At 36.2% G+C, this 24,031-nt stretch overlaps 1 protein-coding gene across 2 annotated transcripts in view; it reads right to left on the reverse strand.

The window, feature by feature from the left end:
* LSAMP (limbic system associated membrane protein) overlaps positions 1 to 24,031 on the reverse strand; it is a 661,912-nt gene that overhangs the window by 592,418 nt on the left and 45,463 nt on the right. The gene's annotated exons all lie outside the window — the stretch shown is intronic.

Here is a 24,031-nt window from a genome sequence, read left to right on the forward strand (position 1 = left end):
ACAGTACAAAGAGTTTGTTTGCTTTTGGAAGACATTTTAATTTTATTCTAAAAATAATGGAGAGCAACCGAAGTATTATAAGAAAAGCAATGACATAATTAAAGTAGAATCACATTTAGAAAGCTCTGCCTACAGTCTGTAGAATAGATTGGAGGTACAACACTGAGCACTGAAGCCAGTGGGAGGTTCTTTCAATGATACAAGCAAGAAATAACATAGGCCTGAGTATGGGTAGTGATGACAGGGAAGGAAAATAAAGGGATAAAGTTGAGAAATGTTGAAGAAATGAAATTGGCAGGAACTCACTGCAGAAAACTCTGGAAAAGAGAAGAAACATAATGAAGCAAATGGGTTAGAATCAGAAAGTAGTAGCACTAGAAATTGGCAATCTAGCAAAACTCCAGTTGAGGACGGGTGAAAAAACAGAGGCTTCGTCATTATGGAGGGGGGAAACAACAGTGAGTCATAAGAAATGTGGTGGCATTCTCACTAAGCTTCCCAAAAGTCAGGAGCTCTTCCACCCTTGGCTTCCAACATTAGTGCCACTTCCACCCACTTCTGACCTTGTTCCTTATATATAGCACTTTTTTTTCCTGAGTGCATTTTTTTTCATACTCCACTTTGACTCCTTCTTTAGTAAGTTTATTAACTTTTCTTTAAGTCTCTATAATAGTTTGATCCTACTGTTTAGTCACCTGTGCATATGTACTAAGTGCCATGGGATGGACTTACAAACAAAAAATGTCCCATCTCTAAACCCTCACTTTTCAAAAGGAATAACACAAGTACAGATCCCCCAAGAGAAGGCCCACTGTTGGTAATGCTATAGTTCTGCTCTAGCCTTGCGTTTTCCTGGGCCAACCCTGGCTGCCAGAACATCTGAGACATGAAAATGGTAAGGGCTTCTAAGAAATTATTGGTTACTTAATTTTTCTCTGTACTTTGCCACATACTGAGTATCTCAGAGCTTCCATATAACATCCAGGAAAGACTAGATAGGTAAAAGCTTGTTGGGCTGTACTCGGTATCTAGAGTGATTTCTTTATATCACCCTACACCATCTCTTGCTGACTTGATCATCCCTTCCAATCCTTCAAGATTCATCTGTAATCTTTTCTTGCAAAGTACACCTAACCAAGCCCCTGGCTCTTCCTTTGTGCAGAAATAGGTTTTTCTTCCTCTGAAGAGCTCAGAGCACAGCAGTTCATACTAATAATTCACTATTCATGAAAAATAGACCAAGAAAAGGCTATATATGTTCTGCCATATAGTATCATATGTATGTATATTTTACATGTGTGTGTATATATCTGTGTGCGCATGTATATATACACACATTAAACATACTGAGTCGTGCAAGTCTGTTCACTCTACGGATTATAATCTTGAGATCAGAGGCTTGGTCTTATTATTTTCGCATCCTCACCACCTAGTACTATCCCTGATATACAGTAGATAATTTTTTTTATGAAAAGAACTAAACCACTTGCTAGTCCATAAAGAATCTTATTTCATGCTTCCATTGCCCGATATAGAAAACCAAAATAGAAAATTCAACCACTGTCATTTTTCAATAATACACTTCACTCTCTTCATTGTGGAAAACATTTGGTGACTCATAGCCTAAATATACTGTAAAAACAGCTGATATGATGCTATTTTAAAGAGATAATTATGTATTTTATTTGTGATTTCACATTTTAGGGCTACAAAACAAATTTAGGCTAATATGTCTAAAGAATGAATAGACATTAGCACATCCACTCATTAAGGTACTGGTTGCAATTCTATTATGATGAATAACCACTTCTCATTTAAGAAAGACCTCAACTCTCCCTGAAAACTGTCATCCTATGAAACTGATGACTGAGGTTAGGACTGACTAGGAAAAGCAAAATGTGTGCACGTTACTTATGCAACTATAATTTAAAATCAGCTTATCTCAATATCTCAATGATCAGAAGTAAAGAATTAACACACACACACACACTCCAAGATATTTGTTTAAACAAAAAGTCATTTTAATTGTTTATAGAAATACCAATACAATCATGATACTAAACTAGTTTTCTAATACTTAAATTACTATTCATGGACATTAAACCAAATTGAAGCTGTGTGTGTATATATATATGTATATATATAAAACTATATCTATAAAACTATATATATATACATATATACATTACTATATAGGTATATGTATGCATGTGTACATATTTGTGTGTATGTGTATATACATATATATACACATCATTACACACATATATACATAAAACTGAGATGCTTTATTTACAGTATGCCCTACGATTACCTTCAATTTAAAAAAATAAACCTACTATGTATAAGACTAGATTCTATAAAACCCCATCTAATGCCTCTGTTCGGCATTCCTTGTATATATGTTGCACTCTTTCATGACACAGTAGACATATATGTGCTTCTCCTATGCAGTAAACACATCTTCATGCTTTTTATTCATCTGGTTGAAGCCACTCTTACCTGAGGGCACTACTGCCTTATCATCCATCTATGTTTTTTTTAAAGATTCATTTATTTTATTTGAGAGAGAGAGAAAGATAGAGTGCCGGGGGAGGGGCAGAGGGAGAGAGAGAGCCTTAAGCAAACTCCACGCTGAGCACAGAGCCTGATGCATGGTTCAATCTCCTGACCCTGAGATCATGATCTGAGCTACAACTAAGAGTTAGACGCTCAATGGACTGTGCCACCCAGGCACCCCTCATCCCCCTATGTTTTGAATGAAAGCTGCCAATTCCATTACCCCAAGTCTCTTGCCTTAACTGTTAACATATGACCCAGATATGGACAACCACTATTATCTCCTTCCTCTGATCACAGTGATTGCTCTGGAGACGCCATAAAACCTAAGCTAAGTTAATCAGTCTTCTCCAAGGTAGGGTGATTAAATAATTTATTGCCCAAACTAGACTTCTGAGTGTGAAAGAGTGTTATTAAACAAAGACTAATGATAACCTTCCCAGAGATTTTCTAGATGGTGTTGGCATGGAAAGTTTCCTTTCCCTTATGGTTATAATTCTATAATTATGGGTGTAACCCCAGCACTACCAGCAACACTGTAGTCCTCTAATATGTGGGAAAAGCCAATGAGCAGCAGAAAAGAAAGAAGCCAGAAATGAGAAAAGGTAGAAATAGGGGATGGATAGAGAAAAAATAAGAGTGTACACAAGTTAGAAAATTAGATTCAACTGCATCCTGAGGCCATTTTTATTCGTATCTGTAGAGACAACTATTTTTTCTCAAGCTAGTAAGAGCTGGGTTTTCTTACTTGCATATCTCCGAATAAATGATGAATTGTAGGACATCTAGCTCAAGTCCCTCATTTTATAGGTGAGAAGATTGAGGCTCACACAGGTTAAATTACTTATCCAAAGGTCCAAAATATTTACAAGTAGGCATATAACTCAGGTCATTGTCTTTCCTTCCGTTTCTTTCTATAGATGTAACATGTCTTCTATATCAGTCTAAATTATTATTTTATTCTTTCATATTATTCATATACTCATTCTAAGAGAAATAGATAGCCCCTTTAAAGAAAACTTGATATACTTCCTATACCCTTCATCCAATGAAAATTTAATAAATTCTTCTAAAATTAATAACAAATAAATGCAATTCAGCATTTCATGGTCTGCCTCTAGAGAGTTTCTTTTGTAATGACAAAAATGGATAAGAACCCAATAATTTCTACACATGTATATCAATGGGTAAATTTTCACTATAAAATGTTAATGCCCCCAAATATCCATACTTCTGCAGGCATTAAGTACGTGCATATGTGAATTATTATAAAATTATAATAAGAACAGGGGTGCCTGGGTAGCTCAGTTGGTTAAGCATCTGTCATGATCTCAGGGCCATGGAATCAAGCACCACACTGGGCTCTCTGCTCAGTGAGGAGTCTGCTTTTCCCTCTGTGCTGTCCCTCCTCCTCTCTTAAATAAATAAGTAAATAAATAAATAAATAAATAAATAAAATCTTTTAAAAAATTATAACAAGAACAACCAGTCTCCTAGAGGTAATAATGCTCATTTGAAAAATGAAAGACATTTCATCTAAACAATAGCATTTTAGGAAGGTTTTAGAGACATAAAACATCTAATAGAATGAAATCTTCATCATGATAGACGCCATTTCCACCTTAATAACTGCGGTCAGAAAAGGTAGAAATAAGGTCTGGAGAACTATCCTTGAATGAATGGTAACAGGAGGGGAAGCCAGGTGGGTTACACATGGGGAGCAAATTCTTTTTTAAAAGGGAGTCTATACCTAAAAGTCAGGATTGCCACTTAAGAAACATAGGACAGTGGGGTTGAGATGAAGGATTGGTACAAAAGATGATGAGTTGTTGGAAACAAGGAATAATGGATTTTATCTCCATAAAAATCACTAAAAAAAATATTGAGACACCTAGTTATGCATCCTAGAATTTCCTTTTATAATACATATTTATTGAATAAATATCTACCAATAAGGCTAGATTAATCTGGAAAATATTGTTTATTTTCAAAGGCTATTTAAAAAATTCCTTGGAGGGTGCCTGGGTGGCACACTGGGTTAAGCAAATGCCTCCTGGTTTTGGCTCAGGTCATGACCTCAGGATCGTGAGATCAAACCCCACATGGGGCTCCGTGCTCAGTGTGGAGTCTGCTTGAGATTCTCTCTCCCTCCCCCCACCCCTCCTGATCCTGTGGTCTCTCTCTCTCAAATAAATAAATAATTTTTTTAAAAAGAAAATTTCTTGGTACAAATCAATCAACTTACAACCTGAAGAACATGCATTAATCAAGTCCACATTAATAAAATTTAGCTAAAAGTCTAATTGAAATAATTCCATGTGCTCCCAAAAATTTACAGGTTGAATACATATAGGCTTATTATTTTACATATTTTCTAAAGATTGGCACGGTGAATGTCTCTCAAACGTGATTAGTTAGCAACATGAGAAGTGTCAAAATTTAAGTTTGGCTTAGAATCATTCACGTGTTAAAAATAAGAGATTTATGAAAAAAGTATTTTCCCCCTAATGTTTTAATTCACAGTTCAAAAAACAAATAAACAAATGGTAAAGAGTTCATTTGAAATGTTACTGTAGATTTTTAATAGCAAGAATGGATATGAAGATTCAATGAGTTCCATGAATATATTGATTATAGGTTTTAGATTCAGTTCCTACAAAATCAAATTTAAGTATCTCATTCTTATGATGTAATAGTGAAAGCTGAAATTCTATTTCTAAAGTCTCAGGCAGTATTAATTTCTGCCTGCCCTACTGGTTTCTAATAAAGTATATGTCCAATTATAACTAGACCTATTTGGCTTGAATAGATGATCATTTTAAACTCCTTGAGGAGGGGTGCCTGGGTGGCTCAGTTGGTTAAGGATCTGCCTTTGCTCACATCATGATCCCAGGGTCCTGGGATGGAGCCCAGGGAGCCTGCTTCTCCCTCTCCCCCTGCTTGTGCTCGCTCACTCTCTCTGTCTCTCTCTGTTAAATAAATAAATAAATAAATTTAAAAAATAGATAGATAAACTCCTTGAGGACAGTTCCTAGTTCCTTGCATTGTGCCTTACAAAACATATGCATAGAAAGCATGTAATATTAATTGATGGATGTATGCATGGATGGATGAATAATGGGTGGGTAAATACAAATAAGTTGTGCAGGTGAAGGAAGACATGTTTTCATTATTATTACAAAGATAACGATAATGATGATAATGACTATGATGACAGCCACACTGTATCTCCTTAGATCACAAAAGAAATACTCTAATTTAATTGAATAAAATATACTTTTTTCTTCTCATCAGCTGACCTCAGATCACATGATTCCAAGGATGAAACAAACTTGTCTTTGTTGGATTAAATATAAAAAGCCATGCTTAAAATAAAAGGAGAAATATAGGTCATTCTTTTTCCTAGAAATTTTCTTCTTGTCCTGTGTATAGTATTCAAACATATGGCAAATCTATTTTTCTCCCTTTAAATGTCTCATCCTCCAGTATCCAAGGTCAGTATAATAATACAACTTAGGACTTTAGATATAACATTGTACAAAAACAAATATTTATTATTGGGAAATAGCAATAAAAACAGATTCAGATCATTTTATTCAGAGCTAGGAGTTTTTATTCAAATTGGACTATCAATGGGATAGGTAGTAGAAAAAAAAATGGATTTACTTCCTAGAGGTAGGTAGGTCAAAAAGACTCAAAGAACAAGCATAGGCAAGTGGTGCTGACCACAAAACTTCTGTGAATGGGAGGCCAGAGTAATTTCCCACTCTTAACAACAGGGCTGTCTGGGTTGCAGTTTGGGGGGTGTCTTATATCCTATTATATTACACTATGAAAATTGCAGGAATTGCAGATGCTATGCCATTACTTTCTAGACAGACAAGCTACTAAATTATTTGTATGGGGAAGATGAGCCATTTACTTATCATCCTGATATGGGCAGATGGTAGGTGGGGACTGTCTGGGAAACAGACAGTGGTGGGGACTTCTCTGTCTAGATTGCAAAAGTGCCACTCTTTGAGATGTCTTATCTGACTGACACACTGATAGTAACAAACACATTAGCAATACGAAATGCTTCCAATAGGATAAATAATTGGAGAGGAGTGTTACATCTTGACTTCAAATGAACAAGTAAAGAAAATGCAAAACAACTCTACTAAAATGAGCATTTTTTGTGATCAACAAGAGTATTAAGGATAATGTAAGAAAGAGGAAAATTTTTAATGAGTCTCAAATATTAAAATCTATAGGGCACATAAGAAGTGGCATAGATTAATCATTTCCATCCCCTCAGGTGAAGATACTAAATTCACAGCTATTGAAACCTACACAAGATCATGTAGTTAGTTAATAACTAAGAAGGAAGAGAATCCACCCTTCTGATCTGTCAGTAGGGATGTATGTGAATCAAAATGTGGAGAGCAGAAGGAACTACATAAAGTTGGATAAATTAGAAACAATTAAAATTTAAATTTATTAGTGATGTCCTAGTCTAGAAATTATCTGGACCCTCGGGCAAACATTTTAAGAGACTTTTGGATTTTCCCTACATCACTTTGCTGCAAATCCAAGTATGATTTTCCCACAGCATTTAAATTTCTATCTCTTTTTATATTTTCCTTTAGTTCTGGCTAAAATCCAGAAATACACATCTACTAAAAAAATGAAAGGTCAACAAAGGACATGGTATCCAAAATTCTTTCCTTCTTGGAATAATCATTTACTTAAAGTTTAGGGGATTCTGGAGATGTACTGAATGAAAGAAGGTATAGAGGCCATGAATACCAATGATGAATAAATTAACATACAAAGAGATGTATGCAAACACTCAACTTCTATGCCTTGGAACTCATACTATACACCCAGGTTAAAGTAAATAATGTAAAGTATAGCCTATAATGAATAAGTGACATCAAAGAGTTATTGGCTTTAAATTCTTGGAGGCATTGCATTCTTTCAGGACGAATGATATCATTATAAATCCTTTTTTGCTATTTCCTTCTTGATCATGTCTCACTAAACCCCCCTATTACTCTACTGACATACACTTATTTCCTGCCTTTCCTATTTTTTGTTGATATTTAAATCAAATTATTCCGATTTATCTTCCTATTTCTGTGCATCTTCTTCCCATTCTTTGATTAGGAGTTGGATAGAAAATGTCTACTACTGCAAGAGAAATGAAAAATGGGAAATTTAAAAAGCATTTATTTTTCTTCTCTAAAGGCCTACCTCCTTCTGCTTCCTTCTATTCTGCACCCCTATACTAAAGAGCAAAAACTGAAATAAATGATCATTCTTTGATAGACATTAGGTGAAAAAAAAAAGAAAAGCAGGGAGACTGAGAGTAAAGATTAACAAATAGAGCAGTAGAATATATAAGTGTATAGAAAAGGAAGATGCAGATTAGAAAGAGGTAAAAAGGGGAAAAACAGTTATAAGAAATTATGGGGGAAAAAAGGATATACAGAAAGAAAAAGACAAGTGATGGCTTCTTTAGTAATTCTTAAGCCACCTGTCTTTGATTCTCAAAGCATCTGCTGTAAGAGTATGAAAAAAAATTAACTTTCTGCTTTAACTAATTGATTTTTTTATTTAAATTTCAAGTTCTTTAAAAAGACTGATAAAAAAATAGCCAAGCATATCTGTCTGTAAAGGGAACATACAGTACATTCCCATCAGTTCCTCATCCATTCATGTATCCCTCTCCCTATTCATCTTCCATCTAACTTGTCTACACCGGTGCATTATTTATGTATGTGTCTTCCTAACCATGCATCCATCAAACACCTATGTGAAGCAGATACAGAGGGGAGACTATTTAAAATGAAGAAGAAACAGTTTTGCTATTTGATGCAGAAATATGACGGTAATTAAAATTAAAGTCAAATTTAAAAGACCTTAGTCTACAACAACTGATGACCCTTAGTTGAATCTCAATATTGAATACTGTAAATCTTAAATAAAATTGATTCTCAATGGTAGCAAGCCTTTGGGGAATCCCTATGCTACTTATTGGTTTTATTTTGTTTTGTTTTCCCAGGAGGGATACAAGTTTATATTCTCTATATTCAGGCTTTTGCAACAGATGCTTATGTTATAACAAAGGTGTAACTATGCCTAAGGATTTGGAGGAAAGCAAATGGTGACTTGTGAAGTCACCTGGGCTGTTCAGTCTTCGGATATTGTTATTTAGTGTTCATGTGGTACTCTTATTACTGTGGTACCTGATTTGCATGCTTGATTTGCCCTGTCATGTAATCTGATGGATCTGCATGCTAGGATCTATAAATTGAGCATGACAGGAGCAATCCAGAGGCCAGTTTCTACTAAGTCCAGCTGCCCAGGTGGCCATGGGTGGTATTTGTTCTTCACTCCACATACAACCAACATTCAACAGGGAAACCCATTCTAGTGACAGTCTCCTAAACCATAAACTTCTAGGAACACAATTAGACTGTAAACAAGTCTTTTTTTTTAAAGAAAATATTTTATGTAGTATTAAAACATACTATTATATGAGCCATGGTAGATAAGAAGGTAAATATCAGGGCCTGATGTAAATTTATGGAGGAATAACCTTTGAGGTAACCATCACACAAACTTCTTGTCATAATACTTCTTATAAACTGACTAGAGACAAAACATGCACTCTGAGAAATACATTCTTGGAAGAAATCTTAAAGAAAAACACCAAATAATACTCACGTTTTCCTTCTTTACACATATCTGTGTCATTTAAATTTTACAAAATGAGTATATGCTGTTTATCATCGGAAAATGATTTATATAAAAAGTTACACTTGCAAAATGGTAAACAATAATGTAAGTCAATAAATGGGTGGATGAGACATCAATACTCTGTGTTCGTTCTACAAACGCAGAATGATTTTTTTCCTTTGGAGAAATTCACTAAACTAGAAGTTTATTTAACATAGACAACCCTACAATGTGTAACTTCCAAAAATGAAATCTGAATGGAGAAGGATATCTAGCACCTTTTTTTTTCCTGACATTTTATATTGAGAAAAAAGCAGTGGATATTGAGTTTTTCTCCCTATGAACTCAATCACAACTGAATGACTAATACAGGCTTTACATTAGTGTTCAACATACTGAGAAGCATCCTATCTTGACTATGGGCATCACAAAAATAGGTGTAGCAAAAATAGGCATGCAATCTTCAGAGCCATGATGCATGATAGATATTATTTTCCCCAGTTTATGGGCTCAGAGAGGTTAGAGAGATTGTACAACATCTCACAGCTAGTTAAGTGGCTGAGTCAATCTGACTCCAAAGTCAATGTCCATCACACCAGGAGCGTAACTGTATAAAAGCATAACAACGGGCAGTTTGAAAATAAGTTAGCTCACTGATTCTCAGATATGTTATGCCTATAGAAACATAAATCTTTCTTTGCTTTAGTTGTAGAGTCTTTTTCACAGAGAATTCCTCCTTAAGTATGTGGTCCTGTGACTACACTGACAGACCATAGTCAGGAGACATACATCCTATTCCCGGGACTGGTACTGAGCCTATTTCCCATTGCAGAAATGGGAAAAATAAAAGTATTTTGCCATTCTTTTACATTGGTTTCTCCACTCACACCAGAGATCGTATGTGCCTCCTAGTTCCCTTGGAGATGTATTCGGAGCTCTACTGAGTTATCATTTGCAAAGCACTTCAGGTTTCTTGGATGAGAGATGCTTTTAAGTACAAAGTTTTAGGTTATCATTGACATTGTTACGAGACACAGTAAAATCTTAACCACCAGCTGTTTGTTTAAGCATTTTCCTGCTGGATCCTTCAGGCACAATGTAAGACAGGTGCAGACAAAGCATAGTTTTTCAGGCCAAATCTGGTGTAAAGGCCCTTTACAGTGACCTGGGTCATCTTCCCCTTTACTGATGAGCAATATCTCAGGGAAATGAAACAACTCATTATGTAGTCTTTTTTTTTTTTTTTAATCAGCACCAGGAAGCTGCTTTGCATGCTGGGGTCTGTAGTTTTCATTGATCATGGCTCCCTTTTAAAGATGAAAGTTAAAGTTATCTGCTCCAATTTATACCTTTGGGAAACTGCCCTGGTAACCTGGAAAAGTAAAGGCAACAAGTAGAATCAGCCCTCTCCATTCTACCCTTTAGAAATAGCATTAATTAAGACTGGAAGGGTGAGCAATAGATCCATTGTTATGCTGATGTCAGCTCTAAAACACTTTCCCTGCCATCATTTAATTACTCCGTATTAATATATAAATACAGGGAGACAACCCAAGTTGAGGTAGGTAGAGAAAAAGCTGTGCTTATTTAGTTAATTATTAATTACTTGGACTTTTCAACAATGGGACATTAACATCTTGGCCTTTTAAATGGTAATAAATAGCAGACATATGTCTAATTAAGGAGCTGTAAATGCTTTGGAGGAGTTGAACCGAAGGAGAAACACACTTATTTATAGACCTATTCTGAATAAAAGAGAGTTATTGGTGTGTTAAAGCCCGCTCTCTTGTACATATCTGCTCAGATCCCCTAGCTCTCTCTGCCTTCTCTGCCAGGGCATTTCTCACTGAAGCTGGTGCCAAGGGCTTTGAAGAGGACTCATGGATTCTTTAAATGGTCTCTTTCAAGAGCAGTCTTTGAGTGGACTTCTGGTGAATCTCACTTTCCAGTCTTTCCTGAGTTTTCATTATTAGGATACAATTTTCATCATATTGAGATAATTTCTTCTGCTTCTGTGGCTAAATCTCCATTTAACACCAAAATCATAACTCTGGAGTAGTATGATTCTTAGCCCTCTTCATAGACTGATATACTGAATGGAAAGAACGGATCTTTTCTTCTAAATAAGACCCTTGCTTCTTAGCCCCCACCAACAGAGGCTAACTTAAATATTGAATTACCAAGAGGAGATTATAAAAGGGAGTTTCACACAAAGACGTCCAGTGTTATGTTATTCCAGTGGACTCTGGCAAAGCTGAAGGACACTGCAGCACAGGAGAATTAGTGTTAGAGGAAACTCCTTGAACCTTCTTCCATCACCTGCTGGAATTCACCTTTGAAACTGCTGGTGTGTAAAATCTTTGTAGGATTACCAAATTAGTCTTTCTGATCTTGGCACAAACTTCCTTTGCTTTCTTCTAGTTCTAGTTCCTGTTTTTAAAACACTCTCCTTAACTGCTTTTCGTACCAAAACTTAGAGCAAAATTCACGTCACAGTGAAATAAAATGTGATCAGACAAGTGCACAAGTTGTCATTTGGCCCACCTGAGGAACTCTGTGAACTCCCTATTCACATCAGCTCTCCTCTCTTTACTCTCTATCCTCCAAGGTTGGTCACCCTGTGGGAGAGATGGAGTTTTCTCAAGGCTTCTCTTCCCTGGTCTCACCTGTGCTTCTGAAGTGTGAGCAGCAAATGTTTTATAATGACTTTCTCAATTTATCACCTTCCTTCTAGCAGTGGTTCGCCCTCCCCTATAGCAGCTTTATCCTTCCAGGCTATAGGTGTCTGGCTGTAAGGTTTTACTGAAACTGTTATTACCACTAAATCTGCTCCCCTGGAACTATTCCTTCAGAGGGACTTGGTTGGACCCAGCTATAAGTCCTAATATTGTTCATGCATGATTATGCTGCCCAACAGCCAGAATGGAGAGGAAATCATGAAATGAACAGGGAAGCAACATGATAGATTACATTAAGTTAAAAAGATCCACTCTCTAGAAAAAGTCACAGAGGATTTTCTTGGCTCCGCCTGCCTAGAACTCCCTTAGGACATACAGTCCTAATATTACAGTCTCCCACATTAAGGGCATTGCAAATACTTGCTTTACTGATGTCTGTTTCCACATCTCTGGTAACTCACTTGAACTCTCGTCCTCCTTTATAGGAAATGTTTTGAGAAACCAAGGACGTGTCTCAATAAGAAACAAGTTTCCAGCAATTTTTAAAAATTTTTTATTTGAGAGAGAGAGAGAGAGCATGTGGGGGGGGGCGGGGGGGGGAATTTTCAAGCAGAGCTGGACATGGTCTCAATCTCACCACCCATCAGATCACAACCTGAGCTGAAACCAAGAGTTGGACACTTAACCGATTGAGCCACCCAGGCACCCTAAGAAACGGGTTTTTACTGAGAACTTAACCTACCACCAAGCATGACTTAAACAAGCACTGACAGTTCCTAGTTTAGCAGCATCTTTAGAAATCACTAATTATATCACAATTTTGGCTTCGATCAAAAGAAGCAATCAAATCATTAAGAATCTAAGGGGTAACTAATGTCCATATTTTTAAAATAGATAATTTTAACATTTAACATTATTACTGCCCAGTTTTATTGAGATATAACTAACATACAGCATTAGAATTTAACATTGTTATGAGTTGGTAACTTTCTAAACATTACAGAAAATGAAATAAACCTAAGAATCAGGGAAAAATTAGAGTCTCTTATTATCCTCGACATAAAGAAACAAACCTGGGAATAAATATGAAGTGCAAGCATTAACAAAGTGTTAGTGAGGAAGCAGGAATTCACACCCTGACGTTAATACTAAAATTTTTGCAAGGAACCAGGCTGGAAAAATAAAAGTAGCTGACTACTTGGGTTATTCCAACATTTGACTATAGCAATGACTCTCAAATTGTGGTTGCCTGGATCAGCCCCTTCAGCTTCACCTAGGAAATTATGAGAAAACCAAATTATTGGGTTCCACCCAGAGTTACTGAATCACAGCCCAGCAATCTGTGTTTTAACACATCCTCCAGGTGATTCTCATGCAGGCTAAAGTTTAAGAATCCTGGTCTACGGTAGTTTCAGCAACCCTAGCACTATCCCACTGTAACAACTAATTACTAGAAAAACTACAAATGATTTAGAATTAATCATGCTTTGGGGGAGGAAAAAAAAGCGTTCTTTTGGTGGCATGCATGTGTGTGTGTTATAACATATATATAACATCATAAATATGAGAGGTATATAAAATCATATTTCTACATTTATTTACAGTCATTTAAGTTCTTCTAAAAAAATTAATAACTTACTTAGAGGTTCTGAAAACTAATGCTTAATAAAAGATCATTAAAAAAACAAAGAAACACCTCCTCACTTACTGAGCACCTACTTTATGTTAGGCACCATCCTAGTCTTTACAGAAATTCTAAGTAATCACTAAAATATTTATACAAGATATTCAAATGCTCTTCCGTGTGTTTATGTGCCCTCTTGCTTGCATGAAGGATGGAGAGGTTTAATCTAATTGTTCCTAGATTAGATATTCATTGAACCGAATAATTCGGTCACCATGAACAAGGTTACTATACTTTTTTTTTTATAAGATTTTATTTATTTATGTGACAGAGAGACAGCCAGCGAGAGAGGGAACACAGCAGGGGAGTGGGAGAGGAAGAAGCAGGCTCCCAGCGGAGGAGCCTGATGTGGGACTCGATCCCAGAACGCCAGGATCACGCCCTGACCCGAAGGCAGACACTTAACAACTGCGCTACCCAGGCGCCCGGAGGTTGCTATACTTTAAACTGGATCAACACTGATATCATGCATTTTCTCCTCCCCTGCCTCCCATATCCATTTAACAGGTAAGAGAGAGGCCTCTCTGCAATGAAGACTCTAAGTACAAATTATCCACAGAAAAAGTTCCAGACATCAGTTGTGGTTGAGGGTGTCCTTAGTAAACACAGAAAAATTCAAGAGGATGCCCCATGAAAGAGGCGAAGGTCTCCATAGCAAACTCGTGGCTCCAGGCTGCATAGGCTGATTCATGAAAACAGTAACTTGCTTAATCTCAAGGGGGAAAAATAATTAAAAAGAGAAAAGAAAAAAACATAGGTAACAGATTTTGGAAAATAGTTCTTTTTGTGCCTTTATGCAACATACATGTCACTAATATTTACATTATTCTAAAAGAGGTGAAAAGGAAAGCAGTTAGGGAAGGGGGACGGGGTAAGAAAATGATCCCCAAAAAGAATGTACATTATTCTTTTCAAAGAGAAATTTCTTCATTTTTTTAAAATAATTGTCTGTAAAAAGTATTCCTTTTATTTTTATTTAATTTACATATATTGTGAAATGATTGCAATAGGTTCAGCCAACATCCATCTTTTCATATAGATACAGTAAAAAGAAAAAAAAGAAAAAAATTCTTTTGATGAAAACTCATAGGATTTCCTCTCTTAACAACTTTCCTATATATCACACCAGAGTAGCTAGAGTCACCATGTTGTACATTACATCCCTAGTACTTATTTATCTTATACCTGGAAGATTATACCTGTTGACCACCTACCTCTAATAAGTCCCTTCCCCCAACCCTCCACCTCTGATTACCCCAAGCGTGATTTTTCTATGAGCTTGTTCTTGCTTTTTTTTTTTAAGATTCTACATGTAACTGAGATCATGCAGTATTTGTCTTTCTCTGACTTATTTCACTTAGCACAATGCTTTAAGATCTATCCATGTCACAAATAGTAGGATTTCCTCTTTTTTTAAGGCTGAATGATATACCACAACTTCTTTATCCACGCATCTATTGATGGACACTTAGGCTGTTTCCATGTCTTGGCTATTGTAAATAAATGCTGCTATAAAGATGGGGGTGCAGATATCTTTTTGAGTTTCCTTTGGATATATTCCCCGAGACAGAATTCCTGGATCACATATACTGTTAATTTTTGAAGGCCCTCCATACAGTTTTCCATAGTAGTTGTGCCAATAAATTATAAAAACTTCCTCAAACAGTGCACAAGTTTCCCTTTTCTACACATTGATGACAAAATCTCTTGTCTTTTTGATGATGACCATTATCTAATAGACATGAGGTGTTATCTCATTGTAGTTTTAACTTGCATTTCCTTAATGACTAGTAATGTTGAGCATCTTTTCACGTACCCTGTTGGTCTTTCATATATCTTCTTCGGAAAATTTCTATTCAGGTCTTTTGTCCATTGTTCAGTTGGGTTATTTGTTTTGGTTTTGTTTGGTTTTTTTGTTTGTTTGTTTTTTGCTGTTGAGTTATATGAATTCTTTATGTATTTTGGATATTAACCCCTTATTTGATAAATGGTTTGCAAATGTTTTCCCGTTCTGTAAGTTGTCTTTTCACTTTGTTGATGTCTTTCCTGCCGTGTAGAAGGTTTTAGTTGGATGTAGTCCCACTTATTCATTTTTTATTTTGTTGCTTGTGCTTTAGGTGTCATATCCAAAAAATCATTACCAAGGCCCATGTAAAGGAGCTTTATTCCTATGTTTTCTTTTAGAAGTTACATAATTTCAGGTCTTACATTTAAGTCTTTAGTTCAAGTTACTGTTTGTGCATGGTATAACACATGGGTTGAGTTTCATTCTTTTACATGTAAATATCCAATTACCCCAGCATCATTTATTGAAAAGACTGTCTTTTCTCTATTGAATATTTTTGGTTCCCCTGTCAAATATTAGTTGACTACACATGCTTAGGTTGGTCTCTTGACTCTATTCCTTTGATCTGTTTGTTTTTATGTCAGTACTATACTGTCTTGATAACTGTGGCCTTACAGCATAGCTTAAAATCAGAAAGTATGAGGCCCCCTGCTATTTCTTCTTTCTCAGGATTTTTTTTGTGTGTGTGTGTGTGTGTGTGGCTATTCAAGGTCTTCTGTGGCTCCATACAAAACTTAGAAGTGTTTTTTCTAGTTCTGTAGAAAAAAAAAAACCATTGAGATCTTGATTGGCATTGCATTAAATCTATGGACAACTTTTGGTAGTACTGACCTTTCGACAATAATAATTCTTCTAATCCATGAACACAGAATGCCTTTCCATGTACTTATGTCTTCTTCAATAACTTTCATTAATATCATGTAGTTTCCAGAGTAGAGATCTTTCACTTCCTTAGTTAAATTTATTCCTAAGTATTTTTTTGTTCCTTATGCTATTGTGAATGGGAAAGATTTCTTTCTTTTTCAAAAAAATTGTTGTTAGTGTATAGAAACACTACTGATTTTTGTATGTTAATTTTGTATCCATAAATTTAATAAATTCAGTAATTAGATCTTAGTTTTTTACTTGAGTCTCTAGGATTTTCTGTATATGAAATCATGTCATCTGTAAACAGGAACAATTTTACTTTTTTCTTTAGAGTCTTGATACCTTTTATATCTTTTCCTTGTTTGAATGCTCTAGCTAGGACTTCTAGTACTATGTTGAATAGGAGTGGAATAGGCACCCTTGTCTTGTTCCTGATATTAAAGAAAGGTTTCAATCTTTCAATATTGAGTATGATGTTAGCTGTTGACTTACAATATATGGACTTTATTATGTTGAGATATGTTCTTTCTATGCATAATTTGTCAAAAATTTTTATCATGAATAGATGTTGAATTTCGTCAAATGCTTTCTGTGTGCCTATTGAGATGATCATATGGTTCTTTTCTTTCATTCTTTTAATGTGATGTATCACACTAATTGATTTGTGTATTTGTTGAACCATCTTGCAATCCCAGGGATAAATCCCACTTGGTCATGGTGTAAGATCCTTTTACTGCATTGCTGAATTTGGTCTGCTAGTATTCTACTGCGAATTTTTACATCTGTATTCATCAGGGATATTGACCTATAGTTTTCTCTTTTAGCAGTTTCCTTTTCTGGTTTTGGTACCAGAACACTGCTGGTACTGTCGACTGAATTTGGGAGTGTTCCCTTCTGTTAGATCTTTTGGAAGAGTTTGAGAATTGGTGTTAATTCTTTATATGTTTGGTAAAATTCACCAATGAAGCCATCTGCTCCTGGGCTTTTCTTCCATGGCAGAGTTTTGATTACTGATTCAATCTCCTTACTAGTAATTGACCTATTCAGATTTTGTATTTCTTCCTGATTCAGTCTTGGTAAACCATATATTTGTAAGAATTTTTTTCTGTTTCTTTCAGGTTGTCTAGTTTGTTGGCATAGAGTTGTTCAAAGTAGCTTTGTATGATTCTTTCAATTTCTGTGATATCCACTGGAGTGTTTCCTTCCCCATTTATAATTTAGTTGATTTGGGTACTTTCTCTTATTCTTGGTTAGTATAGGTAAGGGTTTGTCAATTTTGTTTTTCTTTTCACAGAACCATTTCTTAGTTTCATTAATCTTTTCTATTGCTTTTCTGTTCTTTGTCTCATTTATTTTTAATCTTTATTTCCCTTCTTCTGCTAACTTTGGGCTCAGTTTGTTCTTTTTCTAGTTTCTTAAGGCATAAGATTAGATTGTTTATTTGGGATCTTTCTTGCTTCTTAATGTAGGTGTTTACTGCTATGAGCTTCCCACTTAGAAGTGTTTTTGCTGCATTTCCTAAGTTCTTGTATGTTGTGTCTCCATTTTCAATTGTCTCAAGAAACCTTTTCTATCTCTTTCATTTCTTCTTTGACTCACTGTTGTTCAAGAAAGTGTTTTCAATTTCCATGTGTTCACCAATTTTCCAATTTTTGTCCTGTTATTAATTTCTACTTTCATCCCAATGTTGTCAGAGAAGATAATGGATATAATTTCGATCTCCTTGAATTTACTAAGACTTCTTTGGTGGCCTAACATATGATTTATCCTTAAAAAACTTCCATGTGCACTTGAGAAGAATCTATATTCTGCTGTTGTTGAAGAATATTTTCTGTTTATGTCTGTTTGGTCCATTGGTCCACAGCGCTTTTCAAATGGGCTGTTTCCTTATTTATTTTCTGCCTAGATGATCTATCTATTGTTGAGGTACTTCAAACCCTAAATATCACTGCATTACTGTTTGTCTCTCTTTTTAGTTCTGTTAATTTTTGTTTTATATATTTAGGTACTCGCTGGGTGCATATTTAAAATTATTATATCTTTTAGATTTATTGACCCCTTTATTGTTATATGATGACTTCTCTGTCTCTTTTTTTACCATTTTTAGTTTAGTCTATTTTGCCTGATATAACTACCCCTGCATTTATTTGGTTACTGTTTGCTTGAAATGTCTTTTTCATCTCCTCACTCTCAGTCTGTGTGTGTCTTTAAGGCTAAAGTGAATCTCTTCTGGGCAACATACTACTGAATTTAGGTTTGTTTGTTTTAAACCATTCAGCCATTCTTTGTCTTTTAATTATAGAGTTTAATCCATTTACATTTGAAGTAATTATTGATAGGTAAGGGCTTACTATTGCCATTTTGTTAATTGTTTTCTGATTGTACTGTAGCTCCCCTGTCCCAAGTTTCTTATCCTATTGTCTTTTGTTGTGATTTGATGTCTTTTGGTATTGGTATCTTTCACTACTTTATCATATTCTTTTGTGTAATTACTACAAGATTTTCCTTTGTGGTTACTATGAAGCTAATATAAAATATTTTAAATTTGTAAGCTGATAACAACTTAATTTCAATAGAATTTGTAAACTTTACACTTTTACTTCTCACATTTTAAGTTCTTTCTATTACAATGTACATGTTTTTTATATTAACTAATAACAGATCATTAGAGTTATGATTATTTTTGTTACATTCTTTTTTTTAACTTTCAAATTAGAGTTGTAAATGAGTTATGTACCCACCAATACCATGTTGCAGAATCTAACTATAACTATAAATTTACCAATGCCAGTGACATTTATACTATCTTTTTATGTTTTTATGATGTTAATTAGCATCTTTTACTCCTACTCAAAAACAAAACAAAACAAAAAGAAAAACCCTCCCTTTAAGCATTTCTCGTAAGGTAGATCTGGTGGTAATGAACTCCCTCAATTTTATTTGTTTAAGAAAGTCTTTATACCTTCATAGTTTCCAAAGGACAACTTCATTGGGTATGTCACTGGTTGACAAGTATTTTCTTTCAATATTTTGAATATGTCACTTCATTCTCTCCTGACCTAAAAAGTCTTTGTTGAAAAATCTGCCCACAGTTTATGGAGGTTCCCTCGTGTGTAACTTCTCTGTTTTCTCTCACTGCTCTTAAAATTCTTTGTCTTTGATTTTGACTTTTGACTTTTCTTTGATATTGAATTTTGATAATTTAATTATAATGTGTTTCTCCATAGCCCTATTCTGGTTTAACCTATTTGGGTTTCTTTGGGCTTATGGATCTGGATATTCATTTCTCTTCTAGGTTCAGAATGTTTTTTTCCATTATTGCTTTAAATACTCTTTTTTTTTTTTTTTAAAGATTTTATTTATTTATTTGACAGAGATAGAGACAGCCAGCGAGAGAGGGAACACAAGCAGGGGGAGNTACCCACCAATACCATGTTGCAGAATCTAACTATAACTATAAATTTACCAATGCCAGTGACATTTATACTATCTTTTTATGTTTTTATGATGTTAATTAGCATCTTTTACTCCTACTCAAAAACAAAACAAAACAAAAAGAAAAACCCTCCCGTTAAGCATTTCTCCTAAGGTAGATCTGGTGGTAATGAACTCCCTCAATTTTATTTGTTTAAGAAAGTCTTTATACCTTCATAGTTTCCAAAGGACAACTTCATTGGGTATGTCACTGGTTGACAAGTATTTTCTTTCAATATTTTGAATATGTCACTTCATTCTCTCCTGACCTAAAAAGTCTTTGTTGAAAAATCTGCCCACAGTTTATGGAGGTTCCCTCGTGTGTAACTTCTCTGTTTTCTCTCACTGCTCTTAAAATTCTTTGTCTTTGATTTCGACTTTTGACTTTTCTTTGATATTGAATTTTGATAATTTAATTATAATGTGTTTCTCCATAGCCCTATTCTGGTTTAACCTATTTGGGTTTCTTTGGGCTTATGGATCTGGATACTCATTTCTCTTCTAGGTTCAGAATGTTTTTTTCCATTATTGCTTTAAATACTCTTGGTCCCTTTCTCCTTCTCTTTTCCTTCTGAAATTCTCATTATGTGAATATATTTTCTTTTCATTATGTCCCATAATTCCCATAGGCTTTCTTCATTCTTTTTCATATTCTTTTTTTTTTTCTTTTTGCTCTTCTGACTGGGTAATTTCTAATGTCCTATCCTCCAGGTCACTGATTCTTTCTTCTGCATGGTTGAGTCTATTTTTGAAAACGCTCTATTGAATTTTTCTTCAGTTATTGAATTTTTTCAACCATACAATTTCTGGGGGGATTTTGGTCTGGTTGATTTCTTGAGTTTTTTTGTTGCTGGTGGTGGTTTTGTTGTTGTTGTTGTTTTATGTTTACTATTTCTTTGCCAAATTGCTTGTTTTCTCACTCATGCATTGTAGTCCTAATTTTGCTTAGTTATCTGTCTGGGTTTTCTTGTAGTTCGCTAATTTTTTTTTTAATGAATTCTTTGGGGCACCTGGGTGGCTCAGTCTGTTAAATGTCTGCCTTTGGCTCAGGTCATGATCCCAGGGTCCTGGGATTGAGCCCCATGTTGGGCTCCCTGCTCAGGGGGGATCCTGCTTCTCACTTTCCCTCCACTGCTTCCCCTGCTTGTGCTCTCTCTCTGTCAAATAAATAAATAAATAAAATCTTTAAAAAAAATAAATAAAATGAATTCTTTGACAGTTCATATATCTCCATCTCTTTAGGGTCAGTTACTGGAGCTTTACTAATTTCCTCTTGTATGTCATATTTACATGATTTTTTATGATCCTTGATTCCTTACAATGGACTCTGAGCATTTGAGTAATTGGACTCTTCCTCCAGACATGACAGGTTTGTTTTAGCAGAGATGATTCTTCACCAAACAGCTCAGTTTGGGTTTCTGGGTGCGTCTGCTGGTAATGTCCTTGGGCAGGTGGGGCCTGCTATTATGGTCTATTTTTGGGGGAGGCAATTATTCAAGCTCTGAGGAGAGGAATGGTGGGTGTGCCACTGGCTGAGAACAGTTGGATAGGATTGCTGGCTTGCTTCCCTACCCAAGTGAGGCTGTAGGATCGGCTCCACCACTGCCTGGATTCTCCAGTCAGACTTACTAAAAGGTAGGGACTGGGTACTATATTCAGCAGTAGATGAGGCTATGAATTAGCTTCCCTGCCCCTGGCAGGGCATCAGGATGGGACCCAGAGTCCATACAACTCATTGATGACCCAAATCAGACCAGAGTGTACACTGAATTCCCTGGTCAGGTGAGGCCATTAGTTTTGCTCTGCAGATTGGGGAAGCCGCAGGCTATGCTTTCTGTTCAAGTGCCACTGTACATAGGGCTGTTGCATGGGTGATGCAGCTTCCCCATGTGCTCTGGTTAGGTTCCCTGGTCCAACACACTGAAGGCTGTATTCAGCAATTAGTGGGGCTATCAGTTGGATTCCCTACCCAGGTGCCATGAGAGAAGCAGCTCTAAAGTCAGTAGAGCTCTTTGTTTGTTGTATTAACTCAAGATGACCCACAACCCAAGCTCCCTGACTGAACAGGACAATTGGCTTTGTTCTATAAACTCTCAGCTCTCCCTGCATGCCTCTCAGCTCAAGTGCTAGTGAACCACATAGTTTCCAAAAGTTCTCTCTAGCCCTTCTGGTCAGATGGGACAAGACAATACTCTCCATAGTGGGCAGGGTGGTCTCAGCTCCCTTGCCTGGCAAGAAGGGAGAGGGCCCACTTCAGGTTAATCCCAGATCCCCAAATAGGCTCTCTGTCTGGTAGGCCAGGATTCTCAGCCCTGGCTATGATTTAATCCTCTCTGCCTGTGTGTAACTCAGGAACTCTCCACACCCTGTATTGGCTTTGCTATTAATGGAGGATAGTTGGAAGAAAGCAGGCAGGGGCAAGGGGTCCCCATTCTAAGAGGAAATTACCCTTAAAAGGAAAAAGAACCCACCCTGTTATTCTACACCACCCTGAAAGGAGCCCTCCACCCTTTGCCATGTGAACAACTACCTGATAGGTACATAAGCACATGGACAAAAACCTGATTGGGTGATAGGTGGAGGGTTAATCAGATTAAAATAACCCATCAACATTCTTATAAAAACCCCCAAACTTAGAAACTCCAACNTGACTTTTGACTTTTCTTTGATATTGAATTTTGATAATTTAATTATAATGTGTTTCTCCATAGCCCTATTCTGGTTTAACCTATTTGGGTTTCTTTGGGCTTATGGATCTGGATATTCATTTCTCTTCTAGGTTCAGAATGTTTTTTTCCATTATTGCTTTAAATACTCTTGGTCCCTTTCTCCTTCTCTTTTCCTTCTGAAATTCTCATTATGTGAATATATTTTCTTTTCATTATGTCCCATAATTCCCATAGGCTTTCTTCATTCTTTTTCATATTCTTTTTTTTTTTCTTTTTGCTCTTCTGACTGGGTAATTTCTAATGTCCTATCCTCCAGGTCACTGATTCTTTCTTCTGCATGGTTGAGTCTATTTTTGAAAACGCTCTATTGAATTTTTCTTCAGTTATTGAATTTTTTCAACCATACAATTTCTGGGGGGATTTTGGTCTGGTTGATTTCTTGAGTTTTTTTGTTGCTGGTGGTGGTTTTGTTGTTGTTGTTGTTTTATGTTTACTATTTCTTTGCCAAATTGCTTGTTTTCTCACTCATGCATTGTAGTCCTAATTTTGCTTAGTTATCTGTCTGGGTTTTCTTGTAGTTCGCTAATTTTTTTTTTAATGAATTCTTTGGGGCACCTGGGTGGCTCAGTCTGTTAAATGTCTGCCTTTGGCTCAGGTCATGATCCCAGGGTCCTGGGATTGAGCCCCATGTTGGGCTCCCTGCTCAGGGGGGATCCTGCTTCTCACTTTCCCTCCACTGCTTCCCCTGCTTGTGCTCTCTCTCTGTCAAATAAATAAATAAATAAAATCTTTAAAAAAAATAAATAAAATGAATTCTTTGACAGTTCATATATCTCCATCTCTTTAGGGTCAGTTACTGGAGCTTTACTAATTTCCTCTTGTATGTCATATTTACATGATTTTTTATGATCCTTGATTCCTTACAATGGACTCTGAGCATTTGAGTAATTGGACTCTTCCTCCAGACATGACAGGTTTGTTTTAGCAGAGATGATTCTTCACCAAACAGCTCAGTTTGGGTTTCTGGGTGCGTCTGCTGGTAATGTCCTTGGGCAGGTGGGGCCTGCTATTATGGTCTATTTTTGGGGGAGGCAATTATTCAAGCTCTGAGGAGAGGAATGGTGGGTGTGCCACTGGCTGAGAACAGTTGGATAGGATTGCTGGCTTGCTTCCCTACCCAAGTGAGGCTGTAGGATCGGCTCCACCACTGCCTGGATTCTCCAGTCAGACTTACTAAAAGGTAGGGACTGGGTACTATATTCAGCAGTAGATGAGGCTATGAATTAGCTTCCCTGCCCCTGGCAGGGCATCAGGATGGGACCCAGAGTCCATACAACTCATTGATGACCCAAATCAGACCAGAGTGTACACTGAATTCCCTGGTCAGGTGAGGCCATTAGTTTTGCTCTGCAGATTGGGGAAGCCGCAGGCTATGCTTTCTGTTCAAGTGCCACTGTACATAGGGCTGTTGCATGGGTGATGCAGCTTCCCCATGTGCTCTGGTTAGGTTCCCTGGTCCAACACACTGAAG

This window comes from Ailuropoda melanoleuca, chromosome 1, assembly GCF_002007445.2.
Source record: "Ailuropoda melanoleuca isolate Jingjing chromosome 1, ASM200744v2, whole genome shotgun sequence".
Taxonomy (NCBI): domain Eukaryota; kingdom Metazoa; phylum Chordata; class Mammalia; order Carnivora; family Ursidae; genus Ailuropoda; species Ailuropoda melanoleuca.